The sequence below is a fragment of the Neoarius graeffei genome, chromosome 19 (genome assembly GCF_027579695.1).
Source record: "Neoarius graeffei isolate fNeoGra1 chromosome 19, fNeoGra1.pri, whole genome shotgun sequence".
Classification (NCBI taxonomy): Eukaryota; Metazoa; Chordata; class Actinopteri; order Siluriformes; family Ariidae; genus Neoarius; species Neoarius graeffei.
The window spans coordinates 32,300,954-32,314,834 of record NC_083587.1 but is presented as its reverse complement, the minus strand read 5'-3'; the positions used below and the strand labels follow the sequence as shown (position 1 = coordinate 32,314,834).

At 42.5% G+C, this 13,881-nt stretch overlaps 1 protein-coding gene across 1 annotated transcript in view; it reads right to left on the bottom strand.

Annotated features, from left to right (window-relative positions):
- sema5a (sema domain, seven thrombospondin repeats (type 1 and type 1-like), transmembrane domain (TM) and short cytoplasmic domain, (semaphorin) 5A) overlaps positions 1-4,190 on the bottom strand; it is a 535,180-nt gene extending 530,990 nt beyond the window's left edge. The window contains exon 1 of the mRNA XM_060899996.1: positions 4,070-4,190. The gene's annotated coding sequence lies outside the window, so the exon portion shown is untranslated. The remainder of the gene's footprint in view (positions 1-4,069) is intronic.
- Positions 4,191-13,881: the final 9,691 nt, after the last annotated feature.

The following is a 13,881-nucleotide window of genomic DNA, read 5'->3' as shown; positions in this document are numbered from 1 at the left end:
CATGTCTTTGGACTGTGGGGGAAAACGGAGCACCCGGAGGAAACCCATACAGACACGGGGAGAACATGCAAACTCCACACAGAAAGGCCCTTTTGGCCACTGGGCTCAAACCCAGAACCTTCTTGCTGTGAGGCGACAGCGCTAACCACTACACCACCGTGCCGCCCCGTTTGGTAAAATTCCACCTTCCTATTTTAATATGAGATTACAGAACCTAAAGAAGTAGATACTAGTATACTGTATGATTTGAAGTTATGGCCTAAATGTTAGAGAAGCAGTTTTGGGACCAAAAGGTCACCGATTTGATTCCCTGAACCAGCAGGAATGGCTGAAATGCCCTTGAGCAAGGCACCTAACCCCCAACTGCTCCCCGGGCTGTTCTCAGTACGTTGTACGTCGCTCTGGAAAAGAGCATCTGCTAAATGCCATTAATGTAATGTAATGTGACTTTATGAAACACGTTTTCACGGCTCAACTACACGTCTTGTAAAGGGGACAGTGTCAATCACGTTTTTTGCCAAATCCTTGCTTGAAATTTAAACTGTTTTTAAGTTTATAATGCGTCAGTCATTTGAAGCACTCAGTGAATACCTTATAAATGTTCATAATGATTCATTTTATAATGCTTATTAGCACTAAATATGCTTTTAGAATCTGATAGAATAACAGTGCAGGCACCAAAGGAACCTGTGATAAACAACTTGTGCTATATGTTTTTGTTGTCAGTTTGAGCTTTATGAGGAATTGTTAGCGCCTTATAATAAGGATTCTCACATTATTTTTATTAACCAAGAATACTCATAAAGCCTCACAGTACTAAAGCTTTATGAGTACAGGCTTTAGACCAGAGCAGTATAACAGGATTATATCAATATTGTGACTCCACTGGGACTCACAGGAACAATCATCCTGTTGGCTATTAATCAAAAATACCAGATGTTAAAGATCAACATTTTTATTCACTTGTCCATTTGTTTATCATCAGTAGCCATTTAATCTTGGTCAGGTTTGATGTGGATCTGGATTTTTTTCCCAGGGCATGTGGTGGGGAATGTATCATACACACATACATTTATACACTCGTTCACGCCTAGGCGTGATTCAGAGTAGCCAGAGGTGGAAGGAAACTGGAGAACCTGGAAGAAACCCAAACAGGCAACACATTAAACTTAATAGACATTAAACTGAGCTCAGGATCAAATCAAGGATGGCAAGGAGTCACCAATGCTGCTGACTGCGCTAACAACACTGATCAGCGTCACTGATAATTTGTTTGTATATACTGTATATATGGAGTCAATTTTTATGGCTTTTTAAACATGGCATTAGGTGGCAAAGTCTATCCCATGCCAGGACCTGGTTTTACCAGGCAGTCGCCGGTTCCAGTACTAACCAGGCACTTAAGGTGCATTGGGTGGCACCAATTTCCGTTTCTCTAGCCTTCGGGCTCTCGCCTGTTACTTAGTGAGGGATACAGTAGGGGGCTGGTCCTCTGGTAACCGCAAGAGTTTGACTCCCTACTCGCATCTGTATTGCGGCGTGCCTCGCTAGATGGCAGTAGGTACCATTTTTATGATGGTCTTTGGTAGAACTTGTGATCTCCCAGTCGAAAGGCGGACACGCTAACTGGCACAAGATATAATTGCATCCAAAACCATGATACACATCATACATCGTGAAATTTCCTTCTAATGCTTTTCACCATAATACCTATCTCTACCAGGCTTCACAGAAAGTATTACTGAGAGCTGGATATTAATATTCATAAGAATATGATGTGTTCACAGTCATAACCAACTCTGTTTATTGCTTATTTAAAGGCACTTTCCATTTTGTCCGACATGCTGTGAGACTCATTTCGTTTTCCCACTGAGAGCATGTGTGCGCTTGTGTGAGGACGGGTTCTCTGATGCTATTATACTTAATGACCCGCCAAACCATGATGCGTTAACCATGACTGAAAGCAGCACACAAATCACAGATATGTCACTGCTGGAAAATAATAGCAATAATAATCTTGCCAAGCTTAGCAATATGCTCACTGTTTATAAAACATGCTGAGAAATCAGTACAGGGTTATTGTAATGCAGTGCAGCCTGGAAGCTCCAGTGTGTCAAAAGGAGATGCTGATCAAAGAAATCTGATTACATTAAACCTGATTCATCCAAAAGCATGTTGTTGACAGATATACAAAACAGTTTAAGGTTTAGTGAGCTAATATTTATGCAAACTAATGACCCTCTATAATCATTGTTGTGTATTGGTCGATGAATGAAGACCTGTTCTGAAGAGTGAACTCTACAGCAGAAAATAATGGAACAACTCACCAAGTATTGCTTATAATTCAACGACTATAATGATGTTTAAATCTCAGGTACCTTAACTGTCTAATTTTTAAAGTGTTAATTGCATTTTATTTTTTACACAGGCTATTTTTAGTGGCATTGTAGTAATGTCGCCAACTGACAGATCTGGGATCCGTGGTTTGATCCTGGTTCATGGTTCAAGTTTTTGTGTAGGTTCTCCTAGTTGCTTTCAGGTTCTTTGGTTTTCTCCTACCTCTTAAAAACATGCATGTAGATTGTTTGTGGTCCTATTAAATTATGAATGAGTGTGTTTGTGCATGGATGTGTGCACTCATGCCCAGTGTTCTTGGGATGGGCTCCGAATCCACCATGATCCTCTCCAACCAGGATAAAACAAAACTTATTGAAGATCAATCAATCAATCAATATTTCCTTTACTTTGTACCACTCATAGTCTTCATCTATGAATTTTACACTGTTTATTTGCTGTTGTAGGCTCTACGAAGGCTGCATTTCTTCATGGACAAAATAAACACTTCGAAAAAAGGTTGATGAAATGAGCTGAGATCGGATTGCAGTAATCAAACAAAACTTGTCTTGGAGCTGATGTTTATTTCAGCATGAAAATGAGCATAATCCCTGTGCATGTATTTCCCAAATCTTTTACACTTCAAAATGACAGACTCGGAACTGAACAGGAGGAAGGATCATATCTGGCAAAGAAACAAACAAACAAACAAACAAAGTTGTTTGAACATGCATTAAAAGAGGCTTAGTGAATTTCGAATGCATCATTTCTCAAATCAGCACAAACCGACTGCAGGATCCGGCAACGCACCACTCAGGAAAAATAAATGAAATGAAATTATAATATCAATAGGTTTAACGTAAATAAACCTGCACTTCTTTACTCCAGACAACAGCAACAGTCATGTCACAGCAGGAGAAGAAGAAAATCAGTCTGGATAAGAAAGCAGGATGATGAAGGTGCACTGGAAGGTGACTGAGTATCAGTATATCAAGCACAGTATACTAGTAGAGTATATGTGTATGAGATATATCTTAGATTAATTAAAAACAGTGCAACCTGCTTCAGACAGGAGATCAAATCTGCAGCAGCGCCACCATGTGGCCCATGTGCTCAAGCAACCAGCTAGGAAATCTCTGATCGGAGAAAATGTGGAAAATCTTATCGCTGAGTTTCATATGCATGGGGTATTCATTTGGAAGACAGACAGAGAGAGAGAGAGAGAAAGTTTAGTGAGATTGCTATTTATAAAAAAAAAACAACAACACAAATGCACCATGGAACGCGCGTGCGCTCTGAACTCTCCAAGTATTTCCTTTAAATATAAATATAATTTTGCACTATTTAAATCATGCAAAAAAAAAAAAAGTTAGGTAGGATTAAAATCAGACTCCAGTAGGGTCTTTCTGTTTGTTACAGTTTATATGCGTATGATTACATATCAGCTACACTGGCACTGGCACCAGAACAGCTTTCAAAAGTCATTTAATTGTTTTGGAGGAAAAAAAAAACAACAACTTTGCGCACAATGAAAGCAACCCGATTAACCCCCCTATAATAATAATAATAATAATAATAATAATAATAATAATAATAATCCAGTGAGGGTGAGTGCAGGACTTTGGAGACAGTTGAAGACGCAGTCGGAAAAGCCGCTGCAGGTAGAGAGAGAGAGAGACAGAGAGAGAGAGACAGACAGACAGACATAAAACAGTGGGACACTCAGGACACTTACCGACAGAACACCGGTGGAAAGAGGGATCATCTAGAGCACAGGAAGAAGATGAGAGGAGAGAGGGAAGCGGCTCAGGGCTGCAGTAATCCTGATAGAGGAGTGTGAGAGTGTGATCCGAGTGGCACAGGAGTCACTGAGAGAGTGAACACACACACCACACACTCTGAGGAAGGAGAGAGAAAGAGAGAGAGAGAGAGAGAGAGAGAGAGAGAGAGAGAACAGGCTTCTCGTTGTAGATATAGAGGATATTAAAAAGAGACAGAACAGAAGGAGAATAATAATAGAGTTACAGAGAAACAAAGAAAAGGGAGGGGAAGAAAGGAGATGAAAGCAGCAGAAAGACAAAAAGAAGGAGCAAGAGAGTAAGCATTAGAGAAAAGGAAAATGAGAAATTGAGTGATAGATGGTGATGAATGGATAAGATAAGAAAGAAAGAAAGAAAGAAAGAAAGAAAGAAAGAAAGAAAGAAAGAAAGAAAGAAAGAAAGAAAGAACAACTTTATTCATCACACACTTGTGAAACTCCTCTCTGCTTTTAACCCTTCTGAAGCAATGAGCACACACACATACCCAGAGCAGTGGGCAGCCATGCCAACAGCGTCCGGGGAGCAGTTGGGAGTCAGGTGCCTCGCTCAAGGGCACCTCAGCCCAAGACCGTCCCATATTAAACTAACTGCATGTCTTTGGACTGTGGGTGAAACCGGAGAACCCGGAGGAAACCCACACAGACACGGGGAGAACATGCAAACTCCACACAGAAAGGCTCCCACCGGCCACTGGGCTCGAACCCAGAACCTGATTGCTGTGAGGCGACAGCGCTAACCACTTACAACAGAGCGTAGTTTGGATAGTTATGGACTCTTGGGGTCCTAAAGGGGTTCTCTTTGAAATCTTTTCTGAAAGAGAAAACCCTCAGTTTGTCTTGTTTTTTCTTTGTTTAGTGGGCTTTCAAAATAACCTCACACTTACTGCATTTGCAGTTGATTTGCACTGTATGAAGTTTGAAAGCAGAATTCAACCCTTCCATCCATCCATTATTTGTAGCTGTTTATCCTGTTCTGTAGGGTTGCGGGCAAGCTGGAGCCTATCCCAGCTGACGATGGGCGAGAGGCAGGGTACACCCTGGACAAGTCACCAGGTCATCACAGGGCTGACACATAGACACAGACAACCATTCACACTCACATTCACACCTACGGTCAATTTAGAGTCACCAGTTAACCTAACCTGCATGTCTTTGGACTGTGGGGGAAACCGGAGCACCCGGAGGAAACCCACGCGGCACGGGGAGAACATGCAAACTCCACACAGAAAGGCCCTCGCCGGCCTCGAACCCAGAACCTTCTTGCTGTGAGGCAACAGAGCTAACCACTACACCACCGTGCCGCACAGGCAGTATTCAGCCATGAAAATTCAATCTATTTCTTAATTCACTCTCATCTGCACATGAAAGGCACAACAGAGCAAACAACACTGAAGTTTACATTATGGCTAACGTTTCTTCATCAAGTTCATCATTTGCATTTGAAACGATATGCTAGCATTGTTCAGTCAAATGATAAGATGCCTGGAAAGCCAATGATCTCTGTTTTTTTATTTTTCCAGAAAACCAAAAAAAAAAAAAAAAAACCTCAGTTGTAACATCATGTTGAGGTAATAACCATGCAGCTGGTGAGAAAGCAGAGAAAGTGGATTTTCATATGCAATTTCATATGTGGTTGCTTCCATGGTAATAATATACCTGCACTTGGGAGACATGCATGTTAAATCGTGAAACTGAGGCTCAACATGCTTCTTCATAGCACACAGGAGGTTAAAGGTGAGACCAATACCATTATGAGACTGAAACACAGCCAAAACATTCTCACACACACATCGCATCTCTGTAATAATAGTAATTACCTGAGAGGCTTTCTGATTTTTAATCAGTGGTTTGAGCATGGGAAAAAAAATGAAAAAAGAAGGAACAGGAAAAATATGGTGGATGTTTGGCTGCTATATAATAAATTGTTGTATAATCTATAAATAACAAACAAAAAAGGAAATACTAGTGCAAAAAATTAAAAGTCAAGATAGATAGATAGATAGATAGATAGATAGATAGATAGATAGATAGATAGATAGATTAGTTAGTCCATTAACATGTTAGTCATAAGATTAAGCATGTTAGCTGATAACACGCTTGCCGTTAACCTGTTAGCCATTATAAAGAGATAAAGAAACTAGACAGGGACACTCTAACGAGTGCAAACCCCGCCTTTTCCCTATTAAAATACATTGGGCGAAAATTTCGAAGTTCTGCCATGACCTTGACCTTTGACCTCCAAAATTTAATGGTTTCCTTCCTGGGTGATTGGCAACACATGTACAAAATTTGGTCCAAATCGATCCATTGGTTCTTGAGATATCTTGCAGACACACAGACAGACAGACAGACAGATACACACACACACAGACTGACGCAGGTGAAAATAATAACCCCTCCGACTACTGTCGGCGGGGTTAATGAAATACTCACTGGCCACTATATTAGGAGCACCCACACACCTGCTGTTTTATGCAGTTCTCTAATCAGCCAATCCCTTGATAGCAGCACAATGCATCAAATCATGCAGAAACAAATCAAGACCTTCAGTTAAAGTTCATTTCAAACATCAGAATGGGAAAAATTGTGATCTCTGACTTTCACTGTGACATGGGTGTTGGTGCCAGTGGACTGGTTTGAGTATTTCAGAAACTGCTGATCTCCTGGGGCTTTCACACACAGCAGTCTCTAGAGTTTACACAGAATGGTGCAACAAACAAAAAACATTGAGTGAGCAACTGTTCTGTGGGTGGATAAACAAACTTTTGCAAACTCTTTACAGCCTCAACTCTTTACAACCGTGGTGAGCAGAAAAGCATCTCAGCATGCAACAGCAGAAGACCACATTGGGTTCCACTCCTGCAGCCAAGAACAGGAATCTTAGAATCAAGAACAGGTTCCTATTAAAGTGGCCGGTGAGTGTAGATAGATAGATAGATAGATAGATAGATAGATAGATAGATAGATAGATAGATAGATAGATAGATAGATAGATAGATAGATAGATAGATAGATAGATGTGTGCTTTGTTTCAGCAGTTGAATCTACAGCTGAAGTTTGGCAGTTCTACCTAAAAAGCTGAAGACGTAGTAAAATCAGTGGATTGCTAGGGAAGAATGGAGGTATAAATGAAAGAATAGAAGGGTGAGACAGATGAGTGTCATGAGTATGAAAAGCAGTTAAGTGCTGTACTTTTACAGTTGACTGCATCTGACAAGTTTCATGACCCCAAGATGTAGGAGTACTAAAATCAATGGATTCTAATGGGAGCATGGAGGGATGCAAAAAAAAAGAAAAAAAGAGCAGCAGAGGGAAAAGTTAAGCTATATTTATGTAAGGCATGATAACCTGACAACATTTACCAACTTTGGTGGTCCTAGCTTTTAATTTCTAGGAGCAGTTAAGCCTTGAATAATGGACTGAAGCCAATGGGAGGAAAAGTGAGGGATGAAAAAAACAGAAAGCAGGAATGATAGAGATATGAAAAGATGGGGAGTTGTGCTTTGTAGTATTGCCCAGAACATATCTTCAATTTCCCATTCAGAGTCTATGGGAAAAATCTGATGGACAGAGGAATAAAAAAAAAGGGGTGTGGATGGAATATTAAAATGAACATAGTATAGCTTAACTGTCATTTACAAGACCTACACAATAAAGTTCAAATGGCGTTTCTATGTTAAGCTTTTCAAGCTGAATTAACTGCAGAAAATTAGTCAGAAGAAAAAAAAAAGGAATAAAATGCCTAGGAAGAACAATATAGTGCTTTGTTTTGCAAGTAGTATAATAAAACCAACACTTTCAAACAGAACAAAGAACAAAATACACACACCAAAAGACTCATTGTCATTTACAACAAAATGCACTAATTGTGCATTGTTATTTGATTTGTTATCTATCATAAATCCTGTAAATATTCCTTCCAAATTTGTGATTTTAGTATTGGTAAATATCTGGAGGAGCAGGTCGTGATGCGTCCACACAGATGCAGGCTACAGGGTTCAATCCTGAGTTACTGCCTATGTAGAGTGTCACCATGGGTTTCCTTTAGGTTCTCAGGTTTTTTTCCTACCACACAAAACCATGAATGGGCAAAACTAAATGAGGCTTAGACAAACAAACCTATATCATACCTTCTAGTACCTGAGACAGCTTGCTGTGACCACTAGTTCCTTTCTTCTTAACCTTATACAGACAGGAATTAGTCCGGGGTATGACTTTAAACTGCAACCAGTGGTGAGTCTCAGGTCCAGGAGGGCTTGAGTATTGGGGAAAGTGGAGTTAGCCCTTAATCACCATTGCTCCCAAGTCTGCTATGACCTGGAGTGGTAGCACCTGCCTGGGTTCCAGCTATGGGTTAAATAGTACATCACCAATAAGGTGCTGGCAGCAGGGCGCTTTTCGGTGCAATGTGGCAGATGAACCCAACAGGGTCAATGGCGCACCATCTGATGGCATGCAGAAGAGCCACTCAAATGGCCAACGGATTGCATCACTCGGCAAGTCAGTTGTCACTGTGGGGCAACTTCCGTACCCGTCAGGTCTGTGGCACTTTTGTGCACCACTTGGCATCAGGTCTGGAGGTCCAGAGAGACAGCACGATGGGGGCATGACATCATTTGTCTTACCTTACTGTGCAAGGCACTTCATTAGGAAAGGAGAATAAGTTTGGTGTACTCTGATGCAGGCCTCGTGGCCCATCTGCATTTCTATGCATCCTAATGAAGCAGTCATCACTGGTAGCAATCGACAGCCAACGACAGACAGGGAGCTAGATTCCAGACCTACACAGAGTAAACAGCTGCACTTGAAAGCAGATGTTATTGAACACCAGCCCAGAGAGTCCATGACTGAAGAAACCTCAGCCATGAGATGCCACTTTGCTTTAAAGCTCATGTGTCCCTTCACATGGATGCCAAGTTTTTTTTTCTGTTTAAAACTTGACTCTTCTCCAATTTCCTGCTTCTTGTGATTTCTTTTTTTTTTTACATGGTGGGAAATAAACTAGCTGCACTTCTTAAATAAAAAATCTATCCTGAATGATCACTGATGGAATCCAAGATTTATTTTGTCATGAAATTCTGGGTTGACTTGTTTTTTAATGTCTACAAAATTATTTTTCTATTCTACTGAAAATCTATTTCCATTGAACTGTTTCCTACATTACCCACACTGTCTTCTGTAGTGGTGCCAGCGGGATTTGGCCATGGCTTCATCTCTACCTAAAGAGAGCAATGCAGCATCGCTTTAGCCTTTTAGTCTGTCCAGTTCTCTCACCTCCTCATCTGTACAATCTGCTCAAACAGATCAACTTCCAAAGCCTCAAATTTTATGCTAATATAGTCATCAACATCATTGTGCAATCCCACAGAAGAGCTACTGCAGCACAAACTGCTGAAAAAGTTAATGCTGGCTAAAACAGAAAGGTGTCAGCATTAACTTTTTCAGCAGTTTGTGCTACAGTAGCTCTTCTGTGGGATTCGACCATATGGGCTAGCCTTCATGCCCCATGCGAATCAATGAGCCTTCGACACCCATGACCCTGTCACTAGTTCACTGCTTGTCCTTCCTTGGACCACTTTTGGTAGATACTAACCACTGCATGCCGGGAACACCCCACAAGATGTGCCATTTTGGAGATGCTCAGACCCAGTCATCTAGCCATCACAATTTGGCCCTTGTTAAAGTCGCTCAGATTCTTACACTTGCCTATTTTTCCTGCTTCCAACACATCAACTTCAAGAACTGACTGTTCTCTTGCTGCCTAATATATCCCACCCTTTGATATGTACCATTGTAATGAGATAACCAAAGTTACTCACTTCACCTCTCAGTGGTCATAATGTTATGGCTGATCGGTGTTATTTGAGACATAACACGTTTTTCTTTTCTTAGATCCATGGTGTCTATATTACACGGTATATGTATTTGCTTCTCGGTGTAACAATGGAGAGAAATAAATGACAGCAAACAACCAAAAAGCCAATGCAAAGGCAATATTAAAGAACATGGAAACAAGAAATATTGAAGCAGTCAGAAATAATAATGGATTGGTTGGCAAGACTTCACATTGACAAAGAGTTTACATACACTCACTGAGCACTTTATTAGGAACACCTGCACACCTGCAAATTCATCCATCCATCCATTATCGTAACCACTTATCCTGTGCAGGGTTGCGGGCAAGCTGGAGCCTATCCCAGCTGACTATGGGCGAGAGGCAGGGTACACCCTGGACAAGTCACCAGATCATCACAGAGCTGACACAGAGAGACAAACAACCATTCACACTCACATTCACACCTACGGTCAATTTAGAGCCACCAGTTAACCTAACCTGCATGTCTTTGGACTGTGGGGGAAACCGGAGCACCCGGAGGAAACCCACGCGGACACGGGGAGAACATGCAAACTCCACACAGAAAGGCCCCCATCGGCCACTGGGCTTGAACCCAGAACCTTCTTGCTGTGAGGCAACAGTGCTAACCACTACACCACCTTCAAATTCATGCAATTATCTAATCAGTCAATTGTGTGGCAGCAGTGCATTGCATAAAATCATGCAGACACAGGCCAGCAGCTTCAAGTGATGTTCACACCAGAATTGGGAACAATGTAATCTCAGTGATTTTGACCATGACAATATTGTTTGTGCCAGACAGGCTGGTTTGAGTATTTCTATAACTGTTGATCTCCTGAGATTTTCACAACAGTCTCTTGAGTTCATTCAGAAGGGTGCAATAAGGATAAAACATCCAGTGAGTGCCAGTTCTGTGGACAGAAATGCCCTTTTGATGAGAAAGGTCTATGGAGAATGGCCAGACTGGTTTGAGCTGACAGAAAGGATCCAGTAACTCAGATAACCACTTGGTGTAATTGTGATGAGCCGAAAAGCATCTCAGAATGCACAACATGTTGAACCTTGGGGCCGATGAAGTACAACAGCAAAAGACCATGTTGGGTTCTGGTTTTGTCTGCCAAGAACAGAAAGCTGAGGCTGCAGTGGGCACAGGCTCACCAGTCCTGGACAGCTGAAGACTGGAAAAATGTAGCTTGGTCTGATGAACCTTGATTTCTGCTGAGGCATACAGATGGTAAGGTTAGAATTTAGCACCAACAGCATGAATCCATCCTACCTTGTGTCAACAGTCCAGGCTGGTGGAGGTGGTGTAATGGTGTGGGGAATGTTTTCTTCACACACTTTGGGCCTGGAATCATCACTTGAATGCCACGGAATATCTGATTATTGTTGTTGACCATGTGCATCCCTTCAAGGCCACAATTTACCATCTTCTAATGGCTACTTCAAGCATAATGATGCACCATGGAGCAAACCATGTTCCTAATAAACTGCTATGTGAGTGTATGTATATATTACGATAAAAAGCTGTCAAATGACCCTTCATTTTTTTCAGTGTTGTCCAATTTAAAATGTATTGCTATGCAAACAACAACCTTTACTTTGTAATTTTATTTTGAATTTTATTTTAATTCAGGGCGGCACGGTGGTGTAGTGGTTAGCGCTGTCGCCTCACAGCAAGAAGGTCCTGGGTTCGAGCCCCGGGGCCGGCGAGGGCCTTTCTGTGTGGAGTTTGCATGTTCTCCCCGTGTCCGCGTGGGTTTCCTCCGGGTGCTCCGGTTTCCCCCACAGTCCAAAGACATGCAGGTTAGGTTAACTGGTGACTCTAAATTGACCGTAGGTGTGAGTGTGAATGGTTGTCTGTGTCTATGTGTCAGCCCTGTGATGACCTGGCGACTTGTCCAGGGTGTACCCCGCCTTTCGCCCGTAGTCAGCTGGGATAGGCTCCAGCTTGCCTGCGACCCTGTAGAAGGATAAAGCGGCTAGAGATAATGTGATGTGTGTGTGATTTTAATTCATTGATTATTTCTAAAAGTTAGTGCAAAGGTGTGTGTGTGTGTGTGTGTGTGTGTGTGTGCGTACAATCCAGTTTACAATGGATGGTTCTTGATACAGGTTTTTATTCCAACCAAGCAGGAACTGCACCTGATTCCATCTGGTTAATCACCTTCCATCCATCCATTGTCTGTAGCCGCTTATCCTGTGCTGGGTTGCAGGCAAGCTGGAACCTATCCCAGCTGACTATGGGCGAGAGGCGGGGTACACCCTGGATAAGTCACTAGGTCATTGCAGGGCTGACACATATGGCCCTTTTCCACTACCCTTTTTCAGCTCGCTTCAGCTCGCTTCAGCTCACTTCAGCCCGACACAGCTCGCGTTTCGACTACCTTAAAACAGCATGACTCAGCTCGCTTCAGCCCTGCTTAGCCCCCAAAACTCGCACGGTTTTGGAGTGGGGCTGAAGCGAGCCAAACCGAGCTGAGTGAGGCTGGGGGCGTGAGCAGACACTCCCCTGTGCACTGATTGGTGAGGAGGAGTGTCCTCACACGCCCCGCGAGCACGCTGAGATCTGTAAACCCGGAAGAAGGAGAATTACGAATTACGAGAATTTCTGAAGCCTTATGCGCCTCATCTCATCTATACACTCTTGCCAGTATCTGTTGGCGTTGTCGCTGACAACAAGCCACAGCACCAAGACCAGCAACACTAACGACTCCATGTCCTCCATGTTTATTGCTTACTATCCGGGCTGTGAGACTACCGCTTAAAAGTCACTGATGTCACTGTTTGCGCTGCGTAACGACATCACCTGACGTCCACCCACTTTCGCTAACTCCACCCAATGTGTCCACCCACTTCCAGCCAGCACGGTTCAGCGCGGTTGTAGTCGAAATGCAACTCCAACAGCCCCGCTCAGCCCCACTCAGCCCAACTCAGCACGGCACGGCTCAGCCGCGTTTGTAGTGGAAAAGCGGCAATAGAGACAAACAACCATTCACACTCACATTCACACCTACAGTTAATTTAAAGCCACCAGTTAACCTAACCTGCATGTCTTTGGACTGTGGGGGAAACCGGAGCACCCGGAGGAAACCCATGCAGACACGGGGAGAACATGCAAACTCCACACAGAAAGGCCCTCGCCGGCCACTGGGCTTGAACCCAGGACCTTGCTGTGAGCCGACAGTGCTAACCACTACACCACCATGCCGCCCTGGTTAATCACCTGTTTAGGCTATAATGAACACCATTAGTCTCTTAAAATGATTCATGAATGAATCATTTTTTGTATTCCTTCTTCTTCATCTTCTTTCTGGTGTTGGCTACCACTTTTAAAAATGTGAAATATGCTCTCTAGAGCCAGTGTTTGGTTTGTTCATTCTGTGCTATTATAATGGCACAACATGGCGGCTCTGTAGAAGAGGACCTATTCACTATGCAGATACAAAGTACTCATTCTAAGCTAATGAAAACACAATGATTCATAGTTACAGGTGATTATACACTAATGAAAACAATTATGAATACTATACACCATTTCGGCTAACAGATCCCCCTAAATCCTACACAGTCATGTCAAGTTTATTTGTCTTGTGTTTTTATCAACAGACATTGATGCAAAGCAGCTTTGCAGAAAATTAAAAACTTTAAACATATGAGCTAATTTTACTGTATATCTAATAAATTTATTTATCCCTGATGAGCAAGGCTGTGGCAATGGTGGCAAGGAAAATGGTGGCCTCCCTCAGACAACATGAGGAAGAATGCGCAGCACAGTGGTGTAGTGGTTAGCACTATCACCTTGTGAGTGAAGGTTTTGGGTTTGAGCCCAGTGGCCGACGGGGGCCTTTCTGTGTGGAGTTTGCATGTT